The 26176-nt window shown below is 38.2% G+C and overlaps 1 protein-coding gene across 4 annotated transcripts in view; it reads left to right on the forward strand.

The window, feature by feature from the left end:
• Positions 1-26176, forward strand: part of SULF2 (sulfatase 2) — a 336643-nt gene that overhangs the window by 15556 nt on the left and 294911 nt on the right. For 3 of the 4 annotated variants that reach the window (XM_078392669.1, XM_020779453.3, XM_078392670.1), the window contains exon 2: positions 13524-13601. The exons of the other annotated variant lie outside the window; for it this stretch is intronic. The gene's annotated coding sequence lies outside the window, so the exon portion shown is untranslated. The remainder of the gene's footprint in view (positions 1-13523; positions 13602-26176) is intronic. 4 annotated transcript variants of the gene reach the window in all.

Here is a 26176-nt window from a genome sequence, read left to right on the forward strand (position 1 = left end):
GACATTCAAAACAGAGCTCTTTATCTGATAAGTGTGAATGTCAGCACCAGATCAAGACAATGGAAATGATATAGACTGGGTTTTAAAAATGCAAGGCAAAAATAAATAAATAAATAAATAAATAAATAAATAAATAAATAAATAAATAAATAAATAAATAAATCTGAACTATCTTCCCATGTAGCCACAGCATCATATCATAATTTAGGACTGTCTAACCAAGCAATAAGTGACTGTGGCCTTTACATCATTCTGGACTACAGCTCCCATAATTTATCATTACTAGTTGGGTTATCCAAGACTGATGTGAATTATTCAAAAACATACGGAAACCCATGGGATTAGTCTGTCAGTTCTCACTCCCCACTAAAATTTACCACTTATTGACTGACTGACTGACTGACTGACTGACTGACTGACTGATTGATTGATTGATTGATTGATTGATTGGATTTTTATACTGCCCATCTAATGCCATGCTACTACTCTGGGCGGGTTACACACATAAAAGTACCTAACCCCACCACCCATCAAACGTACAAACAAAAAAGTATCCCAAAATGACTCCTGCTAATGATTTTTTGCATAATTCATTACTTGCTAGCTTCTCATCTTTTCTTTTATCATGTTCCATTGAAATTTAGCCTTCAGTCTACTCCAATTACAGACCTGTCATGTTACTCTTTTAAATGCCACATTCCTTGTTGTTTTGCCTCTCTACCTATGTGGCTGTCTATCTGAATATCAAACTGCATATCTTCTTTTCTTTGGGGGGGGGGTATTCCAGAAAGTGAATACCACCACAGAAATTATCCACAAAGGAATAAAGTAATATAAAGTGTTGCAAAATGTACACATTGCAGGCTGAATGTGGATTGTACGTTGAATATGTACAAGGCCCATGATAAGTCTGGAGTACTTAATGTACCCTTCTTTGTTTACTACTCTCATTTGATCTATTAAACAAGCTTTTAATCCTCTGCAGTGATAGTGACCAGAGAGAATAGTTTTATTTTAATTGCTCCAAAATTGTGATGCATTTCTACGAATAGTGGGATAAATGATATGGCATATGACTGTGGATTCTTAAAGTATTTTGCTTTTAATTCTTGCCTTCCTGCTGTCTTATGCCTCTATAAAATTCAGAGAGTGAGATTTGTTTGGCAAAACATTAAGAGACTTCTCTGAATGCAGATGGCTTTTGCATTGCACTGTGTAATAGGTAGATTGATGCTTTTTCATTAGACCGTGACTTGGAATCCTCTTACTGCTTCCAGATCTCCATATCTCACTGTGCCAGGTGTTCACTATGTGTATCTTAAGGTTCAGTTGTTTCAAGAGGCATGTTAATATGTAGAAAAGGGAGATGCTATTTTGCATAAAGGCTAAATGAGGGGACAAAGTAAAAAGAAACTAATATAAAATGCGAACACTTACCCAATAAGGTTATTTTGGCAAGAAATTAAGTTAATTTTCTTGTCTCATTGTTTTAAGTGATTTGTTCAGTAAATCTATACTGCAAAACAGAACTCTGTTTTGTTTTCTTTTTTAAAGATGGTGAGGTTCAACCCAAGTGTCTAATACTCTGACTGCACTGATTTATATATATTTGTACTTGAGAATAACAAAAACCAAACTAATCCCAAAGCAGTTTGTTATTAGGTTATAAGAATTTGGTAAAACTGAAAGGATAGTAAGTTTGCTTGGCAAACATCTGGAAGGAATACCCACCTGACCACATGTATCTTTGTGTGCCTGAGAACATGCAACCAAATAAGTCAATGTGGGTTTGTTTTTAGTTGTACAAAGATTTTTCCCACTGTAACCATCTGCTAGGCACTGCAACATTTTCTTACTACGTTTACATGCCTCTGCTTTATAGTATACTGGCCTAATATAATATTTCCATATTTTACATTATGTGTTTTTGTTTAATTGAATAGTAGTTCCCAATCATAATTCCTCTTTGGAACACTTCCTAATTTCCAAAGCAGCTTGCGCTGTTGCATGGTAAGGCTGTGAAAGAAGGAATAATTATTTTTTTAAAATATTGCTGTACCTGTACACCAGGATCTCAAGGCATGACCAAAATTCCAAGGGTGTTTTAATGGCATACGTAAACCATTCAGTCCTGTGATACCAGCTCGCCACCCTCACGATGTTGAATTTCTCAGTTGTTTTATATAAAACAAAAGCATCTCCTTTTTTTGTGAATTTTTAAAGGAAATATAATGAGACCCAAATTGCACATCATTTTATTTCTTTGGTTCCTGATTCTGTATGCAGGTGCAAACATTTTGCATTGATTTTTGTGTTTCCCTATTGAGTACATTCACATAACTATTAACTCTGATCCCTTCTCTGTGCTATCTGCTATTTGTTCGATTCTTGAGAAGTTCTGTTTTGTCAAAACATTAATAATTCTTACTACATTCCTCTTACACATTTTGATCTGTTCATTTTGTAAATTTGAATTATTATTTTTTTGCAAAGTGAGTGCAGATACCAACTGATGTGCAACCTTTTAGCTGGCTGGGTAGCTCAGTGGTTTAGGTATCTGGCTGCTGAGCCAGAGGTTGGAAGCTTGATTCCCCAGTGTGTCTTCTGGGAGAAGAGCCAGCCTGTGAGGCTTTGGGGAAACTGCACAGTCCCAGGGCACCCCAGAAGAAGGGAATGGCAAACTACTTCTGTGTTATCTCTATCTGGAAAACCCTGAAAAGGATCCCCACAAGTCAGAATTGACTTGATGGAACATGATGATGATGATGATTTATTTCACATGGATAGCATTTTAACGATAATTGCTAGTGATGCCAGGTTTTAGAGTTCTGGCTGAAATTCCAAGGAATTTCCATGCTTTCCTGAGTCTGTAGATGGAGAGACCAATCTCAGGATGGATAGCACTGAAAGGGGAGAAGCTTTGGTTTCTGTGAAATATGTCTTTAAAAGTTGGACCCCTGCATTCTCCAACATTTCTGACTGTTGCTGCAGAAGTGTTTGTATATGTCTCCTACCTGCACGGTATCAGCATATATAAAAAAGCCAGGAGTCATAGTAGAGGACTGGGGAGACAGCCAGTGGTACATATTGTTTAGACCTTGTGCTAGCTGAGAGTGGGTTCTAGAGCACTCACATTGCAAGTTATGAGCCTTCTTGTTGCTGAAGCCCTGGTAGGGGTGTGCAGGACTTGAAGAGAAACAAGACATTCTGATGAGTTGGCAGTGAACCTGCATATCGAAGCGGAAGCATAAGACTAGAAAAATTATCCCATGTGGCATCTGTGCTATAAATAAGGCTGTGTGGAGTTTCAGCCTAGTAAAAATAGGGTTACTGACTACATGTCTGGTAGCTTTCAAATTCCCACCCCTTCCCCATTCATTATTACCCGGTCAGCTGGGTTTTACATGGATATGAAGCCCATTTACTCAAATTATCCTTGGGCCTATTTCCACAATCAGCTGAAGCAGTTATACTTCCCAAACCTTGCTTGTCCTTTGTGACCTGACCCTTTGCCATTCCAATACTGGCCCGGATTTCAATCATAGGCCCTAAAATCTCTGGAGATGCGCTGCTGCTGGCTTGACAATACTATTATCTTGCTCCCGTCATTTGCAGTCACACATCCCTAAAGTGATGCTCAAACAGTGACGTTCAGTTCGAACAGTCCAGCAACTGGGATGTAGTTTTTGACAACATTTGTGCATCTTGTTAAGTAAATATTAATGGCCTATCTTGGTTTATTGTGCATGGCTTCACAAACAACTATTAAAAAAATTAATTGGCCAAAATGTACAGTAATTGGTTATAGCTGCTAGTATCCTGGCACTAGCATGGAGAACAGATCTCACATCAGCTGCCCTAACTGCTAGATGATGACAAGCTGTTGTGGTTTTTACTGTATGTGCCATCAAGTCACCTCCAACTTTTAATCAAATCATGTTTCCTTAGGTGTATACCTCACATTAATACCAAAAATAATGTTTAGGGATTCAGTACAAACACAAAATGTTTTTTTAATATGCAAGATGAACAAAACTGATTAAAACATATTTTAAAGCACAACAATAAAAGAACTAAACAGCAATGAAAAAAATAACCCTCACCCCCTTTAGCAATTACCTGCTTATGTGCAGAAGCATGTCTGGATTAAAAAAAAAAAAAGAGTAGTTCTGCATTGGCAAAAAATAACAAGGGACGGGCCAGCCTAGACCTTGTGGATAGGGAGTCCTAGAACATGCGAACAGCCTTCAAGAATCTTTCTTTTTTCCTCAGTTGAATGTGTTTTAGGTTGCAATTTTCTATTTGTTTAAGTGAGTCCCACTGAACCCATGAACCCAGCTTGGAGTTGAACCAGGTGTGAAAGAGATGTAGCACAAGAGTTTTTTTTTACTTTTGAAGTCTTTGCAGAAAAAGGTATCCCTATCTCCTTGTACAGCTGTAAACCAGCTTTTCCTAATGGTGATCCCTGCTTACATTGCAGCAATGCTTTGCATAAGATCAAGATCCTACGTTATTGCACTAGCAGAACATTACACTCCACCAGTGCCCAAATAGGTCTTGGCCAGTGGCACGTACTGCTGAGTGGACTCAGGATGGCAGTGTTTTAGTATTTATCAAAGCTTTTCATTGTATAGCAGCTTTTTTAAAATTAAAAAAACAAAAAAAGAGAGAGAATCCTTTGGAAGGTTCCTGCATGTAAGCCCTCCATTTCAGGAACAAAATAGTACAAGACTCCAGGGATTTATGTAGGAGAAATGTGTTGGCAACAACAGCAAAATACATCTGCTGAGTTTGATATAAGCTTTATTCATGCGTTGCACGGCAATTTTTCACGCAGGGCGGGGGGAATGACAAGAATATGTAGTTGAAAGCCACTTAGTGAAGTGTTCATGTTACTATTTAGTTTTCTTTCAAGTTTTAACACAACTCTTTTTATCATATGCATTGTCCAGCTTCGTACACTGAGCTTCCTTTAAATTAGGAGGCAAAGAAATATTTTACCTCTCCAAGCTTAGCAAAATTTGTATACTATGGACCAGCACTAGAGAAGCCCTCCCTCCCTACAACTGTGGCAGGGATGTTAGGGCCACCGCGTAGTTGCAGCAGCATGTTGGCATGCATTGTCTCTCCCCCCCCCCGCCCCCATCATGACTTGCTGCATCATCTGCCTCATATGTAGAGATATGTGGATCATGGGAAATGGGAATGGCAGCAGTTACTATGACAGTTGGCTGCAAGCCTATATTATGGCACCAGTGCAAAATATAGGCTTTCACTGTAACAAATGCTGTTCTTACAAAGACCTGTGTTAGTAGTTTGTAGGATGGCAAATGAACTTCTTCGCCTCTTTTCTATTGCATCGAAAGGCATACAGTGAAAACTTGTTTTTCACTTTAAGAACAACCTGCAGTTCTACACTTCATGAATTATGGTTTTTCTAACCATAGATAAAGATAATTTGAGAATTTGGCTTGATAATCCAAGTAAACTACTCATTCTGGGCAAGATACATCAAGACAATTTGTTGTTAACCCGGAGCAGATGGCTCACTGTATCTTTGGTATGAAAATGAAGCAGTGTTTTTTTTTTGGGGGGGGGGTTGATGTTGCCACAATTTGTGCAAAAAGTATTTCCACAAAACTCGGGGTTTTTTTTGGGGGGGGGTTTGCACTTTTGTTAAGCAAAGCAAATGTACAGTGAGCTGAGGACTGGCTGACCCATTAAGAAGATAGAGGCGACCCACCAAATGTTTCTAACTAGGTGGCAGCTATTAGAGAACAGTAGTTCCTATGGAAGTCTGAACGGGAAGCAGGATACAGGGAAAAACAGGATAAATAAAAACTCAAATAAAATGGAGGCATGCAGGAAATATTGGGTGCCCATTTGGCTTTTCATGTTCTTGTAAAAGACCTTTAGGATAGCAAAAAAGAAAAAAGAAAGAAAGAAAAGCAAAGATGTGTTGTTGATTTTAAAGGTCTCAATTAGATTGACCTGAAGCACTAAATAAGATGACAGGCAGAAGCACCTCTAACACAATCAGGAGAGAAGGCTAAGGAGGGAGTTTTATATATCCCTTAGACTTCTGAAGATATGCTTGCCTCTTACATTGGGATTTATGTATTTGCTTTTAATAGTTTATCTCTAGTGAATATGAATGGATCCTTTAAAATAGGCCACTTTTTTGCTACTCAGAATGATTAATATGAAAAATGTAAAACACGCAAATCATCATTATAAAATAATAAAGTAAATGGCACCAGTGGGACATGGAGACAAACAGTTTAAAAAAGAATGGGAGAAACTTTCCCTGTTTCAATAACAACAGAAAATTCTCGGCAGCACTTTGGGTGGAACTTAATGATAAGAGTTAGCATGTCATTATAATCGGAACTCTCTTGAGAGCCCTTTCCTCCCTTCCTTCCACCAGCAGCTGAAAATGTCCTTCTCTAGAGAGGCTTCTGGAGAATCAGCAGGCACCTAAAATGAGGGGAGTTTTTAAAATCTGATTTATAGTTTTAAAATAATGGCTTAAATCCTGTTGCTTAGCTTAGTAAATCACAACTGGTATTAGGCCCATTGACTCAATGAAACTTAACAAAAGAGCTGAATGACCAAATTCCTACTGGTTCAATTAGCTTACTCTAGTCTTGCCATGCCAGGCAACAATTTTTCAAGCCAATATTTTTAACATTTTCTAATTTTGTACCCCTATTCAGATTCCCACTGAGGGAGAAAGGCTGGATAAAAATCATTTTAAAATATAATCATCATCATCATCATCTTAGAAATACAGAAATGGAGAGGACCCTATGAATCATTGAGTCCAGCTCTTGTCAGGGAGGTGCAGTGGTAAATCTAATTTCCAAATTCTGGCTCCACAGCCAGATACCTAAATGACTGAACTAGCCAGCAGACTTGTTTCAATCTGTATTTTGCTAACTAGCTTGCTTTTGTTTCCCAGTGAGGCACTGGGAGATAGTCATGAGTTTCATGCGTAGTATTTCAGGCACACAATTCTGAAATATTTTATATTACAGATGAGCTATGCCTGAAGACTGAAAAGATAAAGATTCGTAGAGGGCCAGATTCCCAGTTTAAAAATCTAATTGTGCCAGGCCAGCCTGAATGTTAATAAACTATGAATGACCATGAACAGTTTTGTAACTATTGATTCAAATATTGGCACTTTGGAAAAAGTGGTGAGAAATGTGCTCGGTCTTTCTTTGATTGTATAAATCTTAAGTGTTTTTCTTTAAAAACAAACAAACACTAGTTACATTTTGCAAGTAGGCCATTTTTAATTGAGCAACATGTCCTGTAGTCTAGCTTTATTATCAAACATCCAGCTATACTAAATAAGCTTTAATACAATGGCCAGAATTCTCTTGTGTGTGTAACGTAAGCAGTCAAGTGTGCAAGCAAGCGTAACTGTGCTATCATAATGATTCCCAAACTTTTTTTGACTCATGTTTCCCTTCACTTACTAGCCACTGGCCATGGCTCCCCCAATATGATACTTTGGGGGGGGGGGAGACTGGCTTAAGTAGTACTTCTGCGGATTCTGTGGAAATACTTCCAATGATACTGCAGCTGCGTTTGGCATTGCTGTGGAGCATCACAGTGCAGTTTGGGAACCACTATGCTATTGGATGGGAACCAAGTTCGAAAATGGAATATTTCCACAATTCTCCATGCTTTATAACAGGTTTTGTATGCTTCACTTATAAAGTGCTCTTTTCTCCAGGTTGCTCAGACTGGCATATGCATGGTTTCCAGGAGGTTTCCTTTTGCGCAATTTACATGGCCTGATCTATTTGGTTTAAACAATGGAACTATCATGTATATTCATTTGAGGCTATTCTCTTAAACTGTATGTGAAAGGGGCTTGTATAAATCAGAGACACAGTGTGATATTAATGGATCCAATGTAGCAGCATCAGCAATATTAACTAATTTCCTCATTTGCATCTGAGACATTTGTTTGGTAAAAGGATCATTAAGCATATGCAAACATTCCATGTAGTGTGTTAAGTTCTTGAGAGTCTAGCAAATGATGAATGGGAAAATTAGAAGTTGCAGGAAAATGTAAATATCATCTTTTGTAAACCTACCCACTGGCAAGAATGAAATATTCTCCCTGAAAGCAGTCAAGCATTCATTATATTCTTTTCACATGAGTAAAGAATGCCTGAGACTGTTTTACATATTTGATTTGTCCCTTTTCCTTTCTCTTTTTTCCCTGAGGACCCCTGTTGAATTGGGATTTCCCTTGGTTTTGTTAAACAAAAGCTCTAGCAATGCCCTGCAGAAAGAAGTGCCACATCTCCAATTAACTCCCATTTTATAATCTCTTTAACAGTTTTGGATGTGTCTCTTCATGTTTTTCATATTAACAGCCATGGGTCATTTGCTAGCTGTTTGGTTAAATAGTTGCACAGTGGATTAAACTGTAAATTCACATCTCAGGCACTATTAAGTACTGCAATCTGTGTATAATTGTGCAAATCTACCTGAAGAATACTGTGGCCTCTGGGCAGTCAACTTAGATGTAAGTGTAAATGGGGGGAAAGCTGTACTTTCTTACCATATATTTTGCAGATGAAAATGGATTGTCAATAGAGCACAATTTTTTCAAAGGAACTTTTCAAGTAATGGCTGAGGGCAAATAATCACCGTAGAGTAATAGGTTATATGGTGCTGCCCCATTTAGCACTGATCTGCTACAGTGTGTGTAATCATGCATCCATTTTATGCTGCTTGGTGGGGGGCCCAGTCTGCTAAAGGAGGTAGACTGGGTCTCTAGAATTCCAAGTGGCCCTCATTCCCTGATGCATTCTCCTTTGCCTCCTGTTCTGCAGCTTTAATCCTAAAAGTGGTGTGCACGCACATGGGCTTAATCTTTACCTGCTTTTCTACGGGTCTGATCTACTTGTTTTTTCTCACCTGTGCTATAAGGCATAATGTTAAAATGACTTCATTTAGTGCTGAATCAGTTAGTGCTCCATTTTCTTGGAATGAGCAATTTCTTGGAATGAGCAACAAGCAAGATATTACTATATTTAGTCAAGAACCAAACATACTAGCAGAACAACCCACCTGGAGAACAGCCCACAAGAATACTCAGTGGGGGCATATTAAAGAATGCAACTTCTGATGTTGTAATGTGTACACTTGTATCATTTCAGGAACTGTAAATGCTGTCTGCCAATCAATGGACAGTATGTATAAGATCAGAACCTTGTCACTGTCTGTCTTCATGCTATGTGGTCCGTTGTGTGTCAATAGTTGTTAAGGTTGGTAAGTTGTTCTTGGGATATAGGAGTAAGATAAAAGCATTGTGTTCTCCCCACAAATGTTATTTAATTTTGTCAGTGGACTGTTTTGCACATAGTGGCAGTTTCCTTCTCCCACCCTTAAAACCCCCCAGATTTTAGCACTTTCTTGTTAACCACTAAGTTTTATCTGTTGCTCCTCATAGGAACTAGTTTAGTAGTGATACTTATTCATACTTTCATATTTATTTGCTAACCCTTTTGTGAATAACTGTTCTCTAAATTTTATATTTCCATGATGTTGTATCTCAGAAGCATACATATGATGGAGCCTGCCCTGAATACAAAAATGACTGAAGTCATTCTGTGTGATACACTTTTGAAGTATGAGCAGAGTAGTATTGCTTTGCCTTAACCACTGGTCAGTCTATCTCAATTTTGTCTATAGAGTGGTGCCTCAAATTACGAACTTAATCCGTTCCAGAAGATGGTCGTAAGATGAAATGGTCATAAGTAGAAGCAGCATTTCCCACTGAAATGCATTGAAACCCGATTAATCCGTTCCGGCTGTTTTTTGTTTGTATGTAGAGGCACCGGTTGCAAGTCGAAGCGTTTGTTCCCATAGGAACTAATGCAAAAGCGGTTAATCCGTCCTCTACCACTAGGGGGAGAATTTTTCTTCTTTTAACCTAAGATGACTTAGGTTGAAAAAAGGGCAGGAAAGGAGGGAGGGAAGGAAGGAAGGAACAATGGGGGAAAGAGGAAAGAAGGTCATCCCTCGGGTAAACAGACAAAGGTCTGTGCCGTTAAGCCCAAAAAAGAGAAGATAGATAGAGAGAAGACAAGGGGGGGGGGAGACTTGAATCTAAACCACATTTTACACCATTCCAACCAGAACCCTTCAGAGAAAGGTTTCTGATTTTAAAACAAAAAGACTTTGGAGTCATATTTTAAACCCACACTTTTAAAACAAAAGAGAGGCCACAGTTCATAAACCCTGGGAACCACAGAAAGCAAAAAATCAATCGATCAATCAATAAATCCAGCAGCCATTATTCCAGCAAACAGATCTCTCAGTCTAATTTTACATTTTAAAATTATCGTCTAATTCTCATATTTAATTTTATTTTAATATTGCAGTATAATTTTCACCTTTTAAACCCACACTGCAAGACTCATCAGATCACAGAAACATAACCCTCCCCAGCCCAAACCCATGCTGCAAAAACCCTGTACACCACTCAGCCAGAACAGGTGGTCTCTCTGTTCTAAAAAAGAAAGTCAAAATCCAAAAAAACAATTTTGTTTTAAAAAGCTAAAAAAATACAGCACAGTACCAAGCAGTCTGAAGTCTCTCTTTGTACCCACACTCTCTAACCGCTGGGGTGAACGAGGTACAGAGAAGCAGCTTCTTCACTGACCAACAGTTAATTGAAAGCAGTTCAAATTTCCCGCTTTCCCCGCCTTGCCTGCGTTTTTTTTTTCGGTTGTAAGTCGAAGCTCTGGTCACAAGTCGAAGCAAAATTTTGCAACCTGAGCTGTTCGTAACTCGAAACGGTTGTAAGTCAGGATGTTTGTACGTCAAGATACCACTCTATTTTTGATTATATAGTGACTAGCGGCTGCTCTCCAAGATTCATAAGAGGAAACTTTCCAAGTCCTACCAAGTGATACTGAAAATTCAACCTGGGTTCTTAGTGTCCATTGGTGTGCGTGCGTTTTACCATCCACATTATTGTTTCAATTATTGTTTCAGCTTGCAAAAAAAGACGAATTATATTCTTTCATTATATCATGAGATTCAATCATGTGACAATTAAGCAGCATGTTAGACTGATCTTGTGCAGTGATTCTCCAGTTATCTACGTACTGCTTTTTATTCTTTCCAAGTTGCAGAGTTTCTCACAAGCTCTGGAGAATTACAGAACTTCTGCTTGCATCAGTTTGTACCTGGGGAGATTTCTAGCAACATTCTGTATCAAGACAGTGCACACTTCTTTTTCTACACAACACTAGTGTCTCAGAGAGAGTAAGATATCACATGCACCTCTTGGTCCCACTATTTCCTTTTCAGAGAATTTCAGGTAGTATTTTACAAAGTTTGAAGTGTAATTGCAATGAATTGATCAGGAATATAAATGCAAACTTGGTTCAAAATTGGGAAAGGAGTATGACAAGGCTGTATATTATCCCCCAGCTTATTTAACTTATAAGCAGAATACATCATGCGGAAGGCTGGACTGGAGGAATCCCAAGCCGGAATTAAGATTACCGGAAGAAATATCAACAATCTCCGATATGCAGATGATACCGCTCTGATGGCAGAAAGCGAGGAGGAATTAAAGAACCTCTTAATGAGGGTGAAAGAGGAGAGTGCCAAAAATGGTCTGAAAACATTAAAAAAAAAAACCTAAGATCATGGCCACTGGTCCCATTACTTCCTGGGAAATAGAAGGGGAAGATATGGAGGCAGTGACAGATTTTGCTTTCTTGGGCTCCATGATCACTGCAGATGGAGACAGCAGCCATTAAATTAAAAGACACCTGCTTCTTGGGAGGAAAGCGATGACAAACCTCGACAGCATCTTAAAAAGCAGAGACATCACCACAAAAGTCCGCATAGTCAAAGCTATGGTTTTTCCTGTAGTAATGTATGGAAGTGAGAGCTGGACCATAAAGAAACCTGACTGCCAAAGAATAGATGCCTTTGAATTGTGGTGCTGGAGGAGGCTCTTGAGAGTCCCCTGGACTGCAAGGAGAACAAACCTATCAATTCTAAAGGAAATCAAACCTGAGTGCTCACTGGAAGGACAGATCCTGAAGCTGAGGCTCCAGTACTTTGGCTATCTGATGAGAAGAGAAGACTCCTTGGAAAAGACCTTGATGTTAGGAAAGTGTGAAGGCAAGAGGAGAAGGGGACGACAGAGGATGAAATGGCTGGACATTGTCTGCGAAGCAACCAACATGAATTTGACACAACTCCGGGAGGCAGCGGAAGACAGGATGGCCTGGCGTGCTCTGGTTCATGGGGTCACGAAGAGTTGGACATGACTAAACGACGACGATAAATGCAAAATGTTTTTCTGTCCAGGCCCAGATGTAACACAAGTTGATTTCCAAGTTGTAACAAGTATCGTAGTTTTATTTAAGATGTATTTAGAATATGTCAGCTGTATATCTGCTGTATGCTTAGCAATGTTTGCTCTGATGTTTTTTATTGCATACTTTATTCCACCCCACAAAGTTCAGGAGAATTAATGCAACATTAATTCAGTACTGATTCATTGCCAGAGCAGTAAAAACATTGCCTTAATACTTGAAGACATTTAAATAATTGTGCATAATATTGTTGAGAATTTTGATTATAACGTGTATTTTCATAACATCAGCAAAGTAAGTAGATATTGGTTAGCAGAGATACTTATGACACTATGACACTGAGAGAGTAAAACCAACGTAGTCTGTTTACATATATACATAGAGAATAGACATTCCTCTGGCAGCATAACATGACATGAAGCAACACACAGCATAGGAAAAAGTGATCTGACTTACAGCAGATAAATACATTCATTTTACACATGACTTATATACAGTTCTGTGACCAATAAAAAATACATTACTTCATTTTCTGTTTCACAAAGTTTCATCATGTACCACAGCTATACAACATTAAGTCTTAATCCTTGATACCCACACCTGAATACAATCAGTACAGTGACTCAAGTAAAATCAGACATTTTACATTTAACTATACAACATTATTATTTAATACATTTTCATATCAAAATCTCAACAAATATTTCTATAACAGAGATATTTAACTTATTCCATATGTGCAGTTCTGAAATCTGACCAATATCCAAGGCATGCTGATGTTACCCTGTGCTGACAGCAAAAAAACAGTTTATTGATGTAAACCATTTGTATTTTGTAACAGAATACAGTACTCTATTTTGTAATACTTGCACTGATGCACGAGAAGCAAGGGCATATTGTGCATGACACACTGTTGGAACTGGGGTATAGTCTATGAATTATGGTTCCAGAATTTATCTCAGTATTTTGCTTGAAAATCCCCTGAAGATCTTCAGGCAAAACAGAGAAAACTACGGTAGGAAATAGTACAGCTGAAGAAACAATGATATAATACAATATATCAATATTTTTGGTATATGACACATACTGGTTACAGTATGTAATCCATGACACATACTGTAGTTGGATAATGCTCTTTCTTTTTATTTTAAGGTTGATATCTACCAGGTAGCTGCTCTAACAATGGCATGATGAAGTGGATTTTAAGGTTGTTGCTTTTTTCCCCCTCAAGTAAGTGATTCTTCCTTTTAACAACCTCTGTATTTCAAAATGTTTGAAATAGGCTATATTTTTATAGTATAAAATTAAGAAGATAATAGGACTTCAGATTGCTTTCTAAACTTTAGCTAGTTATTCGATGCCAGAATTCTGTAGACTGGGCAAAACATTAATGTCTTCTATGTGATTCTTTTTAAAAACAAAACATTTATGCTGTAATAGAATGAGGTATCATCTGGACTACATTTTAAATTAAGAAAAATAGTTACATTGGCTCTGCTACTCAGCAAATTTATTTACACAAAGTCTAGTTTGTATCTAGAAGTATTCTAACAATGAGAATGCTACTTGTTTATGGGTAGTGTAGATGTTTTTCAACTAAATTTCTTTGTGGTGCTGGCAACTCTAGGAAAGCATATTTTGAATGTCCTTGCATTCTGCTTCCAATAGTCTGTTTCTACACTTTTGTTGGCTTTTTAAAAGCCTCTTCATAAACTGTTGCAATATTAAGTTCTTCTGTCTAGTATACCAGCTAGTAAGCAGTGCCTTCCATTCTTTCTTTGTATTTTATTTTCTTGCTGCAAACTTCTTCCCCTTTGGTCTATGGCCATTTTTCACTGGATTCTTTGTGGGGGTTCAGACCTTTAGAGTTCTGCATATTTCTCAAAAAAGTAGAGTTCCCCAACCCTACTGATGCTATTCTGCCTGGAGTGGTCAGGACACAAATAACCTGCAATCTGTTATTTCATAATTCTAGTCTATCTGTGGCATTTTGTAAGGTAGCTGTAATTAAGGGAAATTACTCTTTGTACACAGTTAAACATTCTCCATATTTTTCTGGTTTATAAAACTTTATTATGACTTTTCTTTTGTATTTTTAAAAGGGTGCTATCCTGTAGTTTATCTCAGAAGCAATATGAGGTCAAGTTCAAGATTATAACATTGTGGTTTCTGTGCCTATTGCATAATTCCTGTCCTAAGGAGACTTTCTGTTTGTTTGAGTAATGACAGAATATTTAACAATAAAGGCTTCCCCCCCCCAATCCCACTGGTAAGATAAACCATTTGTCTCTTCTTATGCCTTTCAGAAAAGGAAGAAAAAAGTATTGTTGCACTTCTTTTTCTTATGTGTTCTCAAGTCACTTTCACTTGATGGTGTCCATATGGATTAATGACAACCAGATGGTCCTACCATTAAAAACTCTGTTCAAGTCTTGCAAACTCAATGCTATGCTCTGGTTTGCTTTATTCAGTCAATTCATCTCATGTAAGGCCTTCCTCTTCCCAGTGTATTTTCATTTTTCCTACCATTATTGTCTTCTCCAGTGAATCTTGTCTTCTCATGTTAGTTTCAAAGTATGATAGCCACAGTTTTGTCATTTTAGCTTCTAGGGACAGATCAGCCATAACTTGAACTAGAACCCACTTACTGGTCTTTGTGGCAGTCTGTGATATCTGTAAAGATCTCCTTTTATATCATATTATGAATGAATCAATATTTTTCCTGTCGCTTTCTTCATTGGCCAGCTGTCATATCAGGACATGGTAATCAGGAATGCCATAATATGGATGACCTTGGCCTTGGTTTCCAATAATGAATTCTACACTTAGTTCCTTTGTAGCTGCCCTTCCAGTGCTCAGTACTGGATTTCTAGGCTTCACTTGAATTGATGATTGAATTGAGATACAGAAAATCTTTTAACAATTTCAGTTTTTCTCCATTATCAACATTAAAGGCTTCCAATTCTTCTGGAGTCATTATTTCATTCAGCTGTGTAAGGGTACCCAGTCCATACACTGGCAGAGGGAGGTCAGAAGGTCCACTAGGATTGCTCTTTCTTTTAAGAAAAATACGGAGATTGGTATAACAAGCTGAACATTGGTTACAGAATTATTTTACATAGCAGACCAACAAGCCATGCAAGTCTTCACTCAGTCCCTTTCTTGACATTTTTAATAATCTCTTACTCCTTGTTTCATTTCACCACTGGGGCCTTAATGTATTTGTCCATTTGATACAGTCTTTTGAAATCTCTCTGGTAGTACACTGCCTTAGATGAGTTAAGGTTGGATTGATTGTTGCAGCTTGGTAATCGCCACATTCAGTAGGTAGATTGTCCGATTTGCCCACTGCTGGTTTGAAGTCTGCTGACATAAACCAAAGTATTTGACTGGGTGGAATGTTGGGACTATGGAGGTACCAGCAAAGTAAGAACAAATAGGCTGGAGATCATCTCTCTTTCTCTCTTCAGCCCCACGTTCCTCCTTGTTTCCTTCATCAGCAACCTTGAACTTGGTTTTCCCTGACTAATCAATCTTTCCTCCTTTCATTGCTTCTTTTCGGTGGGAAGTCTCTTGAGTGGAAAACTTTCTGTCTTTTCCCTGTGCCCTCCTCTGAGCGTTTGTTATGTAAACCACTGGGGCAATAGACATCTGTGAGTAGTGCCCCAGCACCACATATGGCCTTCTATCAACCTGTGGCTGGAACCCAGAGAGCATGGGGAAGATGTTGAGGATGACCCTTCCTGCAGCTCTATCTCCATTCACAAACAATAATCATGTTTGTTTTTTATGTTCTTATTTCACTTTCATTAATAGTCTCTTCAGGTTGTTGCTATCAGTAACATGGTGTCACTGGCATACTTTAGAATATTGATGTGTTTTCTACCAATTTTCACATCTGGCCTAATCAGTTTTTTTTGTATGATAGGCTTGGCATTTACTGTAAATTGAACAGACAGAGAAATAAAACACCTTTGTTCTACGTAGCATATAATAAATGGTAGGAAGCAGCAAATGCTTGTGAATATAGAAAAGCTTTTAGTACATACAGTCACTGCTAGAATTCAAATGAAAGTACAAACGCAGCCAACATATACAGATTTTAATTGAAACTTGGCACAAATCATCACTCTAAGAGGAGAAGATGTTCTTACAAATTTACAGGCTAGGAAGCCTGATCTGGAAGCCAGAAGCAGTTCTAGTTAGGTTGTTTGCCATCATATCATACACCTGTTTTGGTGCCATATTTTAAAATATGAAGGATAAGACTCTTAATCTAGATGACAGCAAATAATATTTTTAACAAGTACTGTAGTAAATTACCTGTTGTTGACTGTTTGAAGAACATGGTGTCTGGGCGTACACAGATAACCAGACTATTCTAACATCCTTCTTGTATTAACAGATGGTAAAAGTATTTTGCCATTTGTCAATTGAAGGAGCATAGTGACATAGTCTTTTGTTTCTGTTCATGGAGTTTTCTTGGCAAAGATACTGGAGTGGATTGCCAGTTCCTGCTTCGGGTGGATCGTGTTTAGTCAGAACTCTCCACTATGACCCGGTGGTCATAGTGGGCATGGCGTGCTCTGGTCCATGGGGTCACGAAGAGTCAGACAAGACTTAATGACTAAACAACAACAACAACAGTGACATAGTCTTCGGAATCCAACACATTTATAAATCTGCCAAGCGATAGTGATAATTTTGGCACACTTTTATGTCTGAGTCTAGGGAAACAAGGTAACATTGGCACATCTTCATTTTGTGCGTCTTATTCCCTGTTTATCCGCTGTGATTTAAATAAATCTTCCAATTCATTGCATCTGTAGATAGCCTCAGATCATCCCTGATTATACTTTTCACCTACTGAAGGACCTCATTTTCAGTTCAGAGCTCAGTCCTGGAGCAAGATAATTATTGATACAGGCTTGGATTACTGTCTTACACTGTCTTACTGCAGTACATGCATAAGAATTTTGTCCTTTGATACATGGTCCTTTTGTTATTATCCAGAGGTGTATTTTTCCATTGAATAATTTACAGTTTAATCCCATCTTTCCTGCATGAGCATGCCATTTTATAGCATTCTCTGCTTCATTCCTTTCATGTCTCTTCACCCAAATTTCCTGTTTCAGTACTCCACCCCTTCAAGTTGGTTGTGTGGAGACAGCATGACTGGCTCAAGATAATCTACTGAGCTTTGCGACTCAATGACAGTTTGAACCCAAAATTCCCGAATTCTCTAAATCAATGGACTACACTAGTTTTCAGGTCACATGAAAGTTAGGTGCTATTGTCAATATCTGATCAATGTTCTAACTCAATAAGGTTGGTTTGTAGAGAGCAAGAAGAGAAGATGAACGAATTACAGCAGGTAGACTCAAGAATTGTGATTGATTAACTATAATCAGAAATCCCAGGAAAGGAAGTTGTGGCATGTACAGAGTGGCAGAGAAAGGTGTGACATTCTATATAATAGTCCGTGCATCACAACAGCAGCTGTTGTGGTTCCGCTATCCAGTTTATGCCTTTTTTTTTATTTTTAAGACCCCCAACACTTCTGAACAACCCAGTCCTCCCTTTTTAAAATTTTATCTCCCTTCCCCACCCCTCCACTTTTTTGCAACTTGAGGGCACACAGGAGCTTTTTCAGTAAAAGGCAAAGAAACCCATACCATCATTTCTGTGAGGGTGTGGGTTGTAGATGTGTTGTAGTCTTCTGAATTCTAGGGATGTGTTTATGTGGCCCCTTCCTTTGAAGGCTGACATCTCATTCTGAAGTGTGGATTAATGTTGTTAGACACAGAGTAAAATAGTAAAACACAAAGTCTACTTAACAGCATGGAATTATATATTGTTTTAAAACAGAAGCATGGTGCAGGAGGTATCATGAGTGGTGTGTTTGGTACGAAAATTGGCAATGGATTTCTCCTTCTTTACCTTCTAGTCTTTTACTCAAGCACATTTCTGAGAGTTTTCTTGGATGGTTTTTAAAGCATGCTTTGGTAGAATATTGTACCCCTCTCAGGAGTGAGAAACTGTAAGAATGAAGATTTACTTGGGGTTGTCCTCCTTTGAACAAAGACTTAGAAATATTTGGAATATTTCATTTTATTTACAGATATGTAGGTTGAACATAGGTGAGGATACTGCCTAGATGCTTCCTCACATAGTCAATTTCACTGTACCACATCACATCTCCAGCGAATTAGCTAGCCCCCCAAAATATTCCTAGAGGTGAGAGCACAGCATTCTTTCTTTTATCTAATGCTCTACAAATTGCCACTTACCCTTTGTTCTTCATACAAAGACACCTAAATGAGATTATTGTTCAGTAGCAGTTGAGGAATGGTTGCTTTCATGTGGTCGAATTCAAAGAGTGAGTGAATATCCATCTTTCGGAAGCAATCACCTGAAGGTTACCTCCCATGGAGACACATTGCACATATATTTGAAATCTGTGAACACTCTCTGTTGTTAACTTCAGGGTTCTGTCCAGGTATTACCTTTGGCTAAAGCTAAATGATAATTTTATTCTCAGATGTCTGACCATAAATAACATTAGAGTGCAGATAGTCTGATTCTGCATCTCATTCCAACCCCAGAATGAAAGGCTAGATCAAGTCTAGCTTTATAAAAAAATACTTGATCTGTTTCCAGCAAATTGTTCTACTTTAGAAACATCTGTTTAAAGGTCAGACATTCTCTAGGTGGGTAATCTTCGAAGGCTATTGCTCTCTATCATGTAGCATACTTCCAGAATTGTTTCCATTCTGTCAAGAATAGAGGGACTTAACCAAAAGAATATTTCCTTAAATGGGTTTGTCTGAGATCCCTGACTTCTCTTGGAAGACAATCTCTGCCCCCGGACAAAATATTCCCAATCAGTAACAATTCCATTGTTTCACAATCTTACGCATGCTCTGGCTTCAGGTTTCTCCTTGTTGTGGTAAGACATATTTTCTTGAAATGTCATGGTTTTCATCTAAGCATGCTATCTATTTATATTGGTCTAAAAACTATTAAAACGTCCACATGTATGAAATGTTCTGATTTTCATGCCTGGAATCAATTTTTTTTCCTGCAGTGGTGAATACAATATTTTAAACAACTTGCATAATAAGGGTGTGTTGTTGTTTTATTTATTTATTTTTGCCAAACCACTGGAATGAAAACAATGATCAATTCAATGTCATTGTTTCATGATAAAGACTTTGCAAGGATAGCTGCCATTTAAATGTTCTCAACATGGGTTTGTGCAATGCTTCCCGAAACTGAATTTTGGGGGAGTGCTGGGTTTTCTTGAGTTTATTTTGTTTTGTTTGCCAGCACTGGCACTCAAAATGCTTTGGAAATAATTGAATCTTCCCCTTCTAGCCCTTGGTTGGAGCAAATTAGAATTCAGCTTGTTGCATCTTATCTTAAGGAAGCAGGGTCCACAGCTGATCTACAAATTTGTAAGCAGTAATTGTCACAGATAAATGTTTTTTTTTTCTTGCATATTCTTATATGTTTTCATAATAAGTTTCCCAAAAAGATCAATGTTTAATGTCTATCTTTGCACAACTTCAACTGATCCTCTCTTTGTGGTCTGGGAAACTCACACACATCTCATTTCCAGAACTATTCACTTTTCAAAATGGGAGATGGATTTCCTTTATTGAATGTTTGATCCTGGGTTGGTTGATCTTGTATCTATTCTCTTGTGAGCATGCAAGTGCCCGCTAACCAGTTGAGAGATGTCAGGCAGAACCATGTTTTCTGTAATTTCCAAAATAGGAGAATTATATTTTGGACAGTCTGCTCATGCTTCAGTTGTAAATTGTAATGCTGCAGCATCTTGTATATATACAGGCAAGGGCTATAGCTCAGTAGCAGAGCATATGCTTTGCATTCAGGAGATTGTAGTTTCAGCCCCTGGTGGCTTTTAAAATTTGATTTATATTACCACCTGAACACTAAGCACCTAAATTCTGTGGGGAAGGATGGGAATGAGATTTCATTGAAGCCTAGAAAGTGTAGATAATTCTGATTTAGATATACCAGTAGTTTGACTCTTCATATGTTCAAAGACTTGTTATCTTCTTAAAAGAGGTCATGAAACAATAGTACATAGCTGGATCCTACTTGATTTCTTTGCACCAGTTCTTACAATGAACTGGGAGGAGGCTTTTAAAACTTTGTAATAGCTTGTTTAGTGGTTGTGCAAATTGGTGCACTGATGTAAGGAAAACAAACTCAGGTTGTATCTCTGGTTCTCTTGTACATAATCGCCTTTTCTATCTTTTTAAATACATAGGCTGTTCCATCTGATTCTGCTTGCCTTGAATGAACAAAGCATACTTCATATATATTGTGGTATTTGCAATGCTCCCAAATTGTACTGACTTAGATGTTCCATTATCTCCTATTATGTTGAAATGCTGTCATTAGATATTTTTGTTGTAGCTAGACTTTTAAATACAGTCTTTGTATGGGATAATATCATTAATTTTGATGCAGAGTTAGGACTGGATCAAAATGATTTCATGCACAATATGGTTCACTGCAAGTTCATCTGCAACATTAGCATTTGGGTTTTGACTTGTGTCTAAACCACTTCATTCTGCTTTGATCTTTTGTAATGGTTTTTGTCTGTTTATAGCTGATTATGTTTTCAACTCAACCACAGATGAGAAGAATAGGGGGGACAGAACAGTGTCCTGACTGTATAGCTAGTAGAATAGATAGTGCATACATCATAGCTGCTACTTGAATAAATAGTTCTCCCTGTTTTAAAAGGAGTCTTGCTGTTAGCCACTTACCTGGGTGAGTTTTTTCCCCTTTCACTGACCATCTACAATCCTTTCTAGCAATCTTATTTCACCCCAGGACAGCTCAAATCAACTTCTCTACTTTTTCTTGATGTAATACAGTTCTATATAATTGTGGAGCAGTATAAACCTTTGAAAAGCTGTAATATATATAAATCCTGGGAGCATGCCGTTCTTCTCTTGTCTTCTCAATAGGCTAACCAGTTGCACCTTTTTATTGCTGTTCCTTCATATCAAAGCTTTGGCTCAAGCTGAGTCTAGAGTTGAAGGACAAGATCTAACAAAAGAACTTGTCAGATATTATTACTTTGTATGTAATAACAAACATATGAAGGAATCCAAGTAAGAGTTTTATAAATGAAACAGTGGACCCAAAAGGTCATGAACTGCAGTGAATAGAAATAGACATGTGACATATCTAATCTATATAGATACATATATTTCATTTTAGTACATGCGTAGCGTATCCCACTTTTCTTCTATTGCTGAACTCAATGTGGCATACCTGAAGAACCATCTCAAGCATCCTCCCATCCAGGCACTGCCTCAGTCTCAAATCTGCTTAGCTTTAACAAGGTGGTTGATTAATATGGTCTACTGTACCATGTCCTAGGATAGTGTTCAGATATACAGGAAAAGAACAGTAGCCTTTTGTTCAGCTGCTGAAAGCAATATTGTCCTCAATGCTCTATTTATATAGTCATTGGAAAGAAATGTACTTAATCAAGATTCTGATTTATTTCTAGTACGGGTGGTAATTTAATAGTCCTTATGTTTCATGATCTTCGGATTCCTATCACTTACAAAAAATTTTTTTTTCTGTAACATGTATTGCATATAATCCCAGATAACTGAAGATAATTAGTGTATGTTGCCTAATTACTTCTGACATATGGTGACCCTTTCCAGTGTTTTATATATATAGAAGGGTTTCCATTCACTTCTTCTGGGGGTACCCTGGAACTGTGCAGCTTGCCCAAGGCTATGTGGGATGGCTGTTCTTCTGGGGCACACAGTGAAATTGAGCTCCCAACCAACACCTCACTCACTGAGCTATTCAGTCAGCTACTAAATAAAGACAGTGCTTCTTATTTAGGAATACTCATTTTGGAATAGTCTGGATTTAGGTGTAGTCATGACGACCCACACCTTCTGGTTTGGGTCAGACATTGTGAAGGAAATTAATTCAGAATAATGGAAGGCACTTTGTTTAGAAGACTGTAAAACAGAAACTTAATAAAATAGTGTGAGTGAATAAAGGGAACTGCAAGAGAACTGTACATTCACAGTGAAACAAACAAATAAAAAAAATTCACTGTAATTCTTCTGAAGAAATAATTGCAAGCAGAATATATTAGGTTAGATATTACTTTAGGCTAGTCACAGTTCTGTTTCAGAGCAGTCGGTGGACTAAAACATAAATTGCTTTATGATCCAAGTATGGGAAATTTATCATCATTATATTTTTCAATGACTGCCCCCTCCAGTTTGGATCATGGGCTAACCTAAATCCCATTGATTTAATCTGGTTGAATGCATGACACAGTCTGGATTCACACCACTGTGCTCAAAAAAGTAAATACAAACTATATTTGCGCATAATCTGAGGTTATTTGCTGTTTGTGCTACAGGTAGTTTACCTTTTTGTGCTACAGGTAGTTTACCTTGGGCAACAACAGTGAGAGAGTAATGTTTTGTTTTAAGGTAACCATCCTTACTACCTTTGGCATTTGGTTGACCACTATGGCAACAGCATATTGGGCTAGATAGACCTTTATCCACCATACTTGTTAAATTATCTTCATTCTTCTTCAAGCTTAGATTGAGCTTCAGATCACTTAATTGTTTATGACTGTTTTCTTGAAATCTGTCCAAAAAAACCCCCAACAACACAAGAAAACCCCCCAACAAAGATACATGACAAAAGCAAATTTAAAAAAAAATCTTTAACAGCCCTCATGAGGCAATTTTTTTCTTCTTTATATAAGATATGGCTATATTATCAAGTTGTGTGAATAAAGAAAATGATATAATGCATAGGAGTAAGTTTTGCAGCAACATATTGATTGATGGATGGATGAATGGATGGATGGATGGATGGATTGTTTGATTGATTGATTGATTGGCTGATTGATTGAATTTGTACCCCGCACCATCTGGCAACCAGACCACTCTGGGAGGCTAACAGCAACATGAACAACAATATTAAAAGATGATAAAAATAAATGCATACATAGCCAAATAGGGTAAATTAAAACAGGTGGCAATGAAGGTGGTAAAAAGGGTGATGGAGAGGATGGCAAAAAGGATGGTAAAAGGGAGGCTGAGATCTTAAAGCTCCGGGAAAGCCTGGCATTCTCGTTTGAACCCATCCAGCGAGGGTGCCAGACGATCTCAATGGGAAGGTTGCTCCATAGACTGGGGGTGACCGCTGAGAATACCTGGTTTCTTGTTCTTTCCCTTCCAGGCCTCCTTCGGGGTCAAGGCCCTCAACTACCCTGACTGTGAAGAACGGGTATTACGGACAGATCTGGTTGGGAACAAGCGTTCTGATAGATACCAAGATCCTAAACCATTTACGACGTTGAATATTATCATCATAACCTTGAAGTTGATGTGGAAATGAACTGGTAGCCAATGAAGGGCGGCCAGAGTGGGGGAGAGGTGCTTGGAATTTCTTCACCCCAGTTATTAATCTGGCCGCTGAATTTTGGACCAGTTGAAGTCTCCACATCAGCCTCAAGGGTAGCCCCATGTAGAGAGCACTGCAGTAGTTTATTCTTGAGATTACAAGGGCATGAATCAGCGTCATGAGTGCCCCGACGTCAAGACAGGGATGCAGCTGGACAATCCTCCGAAGATGGAAATGGGCTGCCCAGACCACAGATGCCACCTGGGTTTTCATGGTGAGATCTGGGTCTACACAGATGCCCAAGCTGCAAACCTCACTCTTTGTGGGAAGAGTCACTCTCCCAAAGAAGAGAGAGTTTCCCAACCTACTGACGCCAGGTCCACCCATGCACAAGATTTCCGTCTTGTCCGGATGCAACCTGAGTCCATTTGCCCTCATCCACTCAAGAATGGTCCCCAAGCAGTGTTCAAGCTGCTTACAGGGTGATAATTAACATAGTGGTTTGAGTGTTGTCTTTGCGGACTGCTGAATTTACATTCTGTGCTCTGGCACCAGGGTATGCCCCAGAAGATTGGATCTTCACATTATAAACAAGCAGATATATAATCTGAAGTTCTTCAAAGGCTGGCCTGGAATATAACTGGCATTAATAGTTGTAACTCTGCTTTGGAGATCCAGAAGACAAGAGGTAGAATTAAAATGAAAATATGATGAGGTGGTTTTTTTTACTGCCTTGGGAATTCTGGGTGATTAGAGCTTTTACTGGATATTTCTTAATTGCACCTTCTGTTGCATCTTCAAGAAAAAAAATCCTCAAAAATGTAATGTAGCCTCTGAACTTTTAAATGTTTTTCCTGGCCTAAAAAACCCTGTTTTGATTTTGTAATAATATGTTATATAGTACATACGAGACTGTAACTTTCCATAAGTTAGAGTATGGAACAAATAATTGTATGACTTTGTACTAACAGATGAGCTGACTGGATAGTTCAGTGGTTTAGGTATCTGGCTGTGGAGCCAGAGATGGTGAGTGTGATACCCCACCATACCTCCTGCAAGTAGAACCAGTCTATATGGCCTTGGGCATCCTGCACAGTTCCAGAATGCCTTCAGAAGAAGGGAACAGTAACCACTTCTGAGTATTCTCTACCTATAAAACACTGAAAATGGTAATCATAAATCAGAATTGACCTGACAGCACATTATTATTACTATTATACTAACAGATGGTCTCTTTCTAGAGATGCAGATCCTTACTTGTCTCTTGCTTGCAAGCAAGGATGAGGAATTCCAACTAGTGGTGGAAAAAAAATACTCGCCATATTCATCAGCCTTAGTGATCTAGACAGTCTTGGCATGAGGAGGCACTCGAACAAGGAATTTAAAATTCTTTTAGAATCCTTTTCGCCAGCCAAGAATGAGACAAACAGCAACACCCTTCCCATCTCTGTAATTTGCAAAAGATGGCTTTGGAGAAGCAAAACACACACACGTATACACACACATATATATGCAAAGTAAGCGCAGAAGGACTTGATTGTTAGGATAGATACAAAGAATCCATCAAATGCATCAGATTTTGAAATAAAGCAGTAGTCATATTTGTTTTGAACATTGGTGTGAATTGCACTGTTTTGGACAATAAGTAATAATAAAAATAAACACCATGTGGAAATTGATTATTTTTTAAAAAGCAAAACATCATTCTTGACAAGAACCATATCAGGAGCTCCGGGAAATTCCTTGCTAGTGAAGAGAAGAACCTTGAAATTCCTAGCTTTTTTCTGTGAGAATGATACAAGCAAGCATTTGCATTCTCTAACTGCAGTATTCTCCTCACTAATAACAGTGAAGAATTTCCCAAGGCTTTCAACCAAGTTCTTTCATTGATAAAAATGATATTTTGCACAAAATGCCATTATTAAAAATAAAATTTCCTTGGTTTTGTGCAATTCACGAATTCTGTGAATTGTACAAATTGCCCAAAGTACAGACGGCTGTTGCTTTGTGGAGTTGTTGGCATCTATGAAGCCTGCTGTGCTCACTGTGCGGATAGGGTTCCTGAGACATCGAAGGAGGAAAGTTCTCTTATCCCACTCTCAACTGAAGGTGAGAAATTTTACAAGGTTCACTGAGATGTCTTGCTATATCAAAATGGTCGAAATAGATTAGAATGAGTAATTTAGCAGGTATCCTTTCAATCCCAATATACTCTGCAGAAAGGTTTTTGTAAATTAATTTGTCTTGATAGGCATGCATTATGTTATAAGAGTGAGAAGGTTTTGGTGCTGTGTAGTTTCCCTGTTGCCTTCCTTATCTGGCAATGCCATTACTGTGGCTGACTGCCCATCTTGGCCCTT

The sequence above is a fragment of the Pogona vitticeps genome, chromosome 4 (assembly GCF_051106095.1).
Source record: "Pogona vitticeps strain Pit_001003342236 chromosome 4, PviZW2.1, whole genome shotgun sequence".
Lineage (NCBI taxonomy): Eukaryota > Metazoa > Chordata > Lepidosauria > Squamata > Agamidae > Pogona > Pogona vitticeps.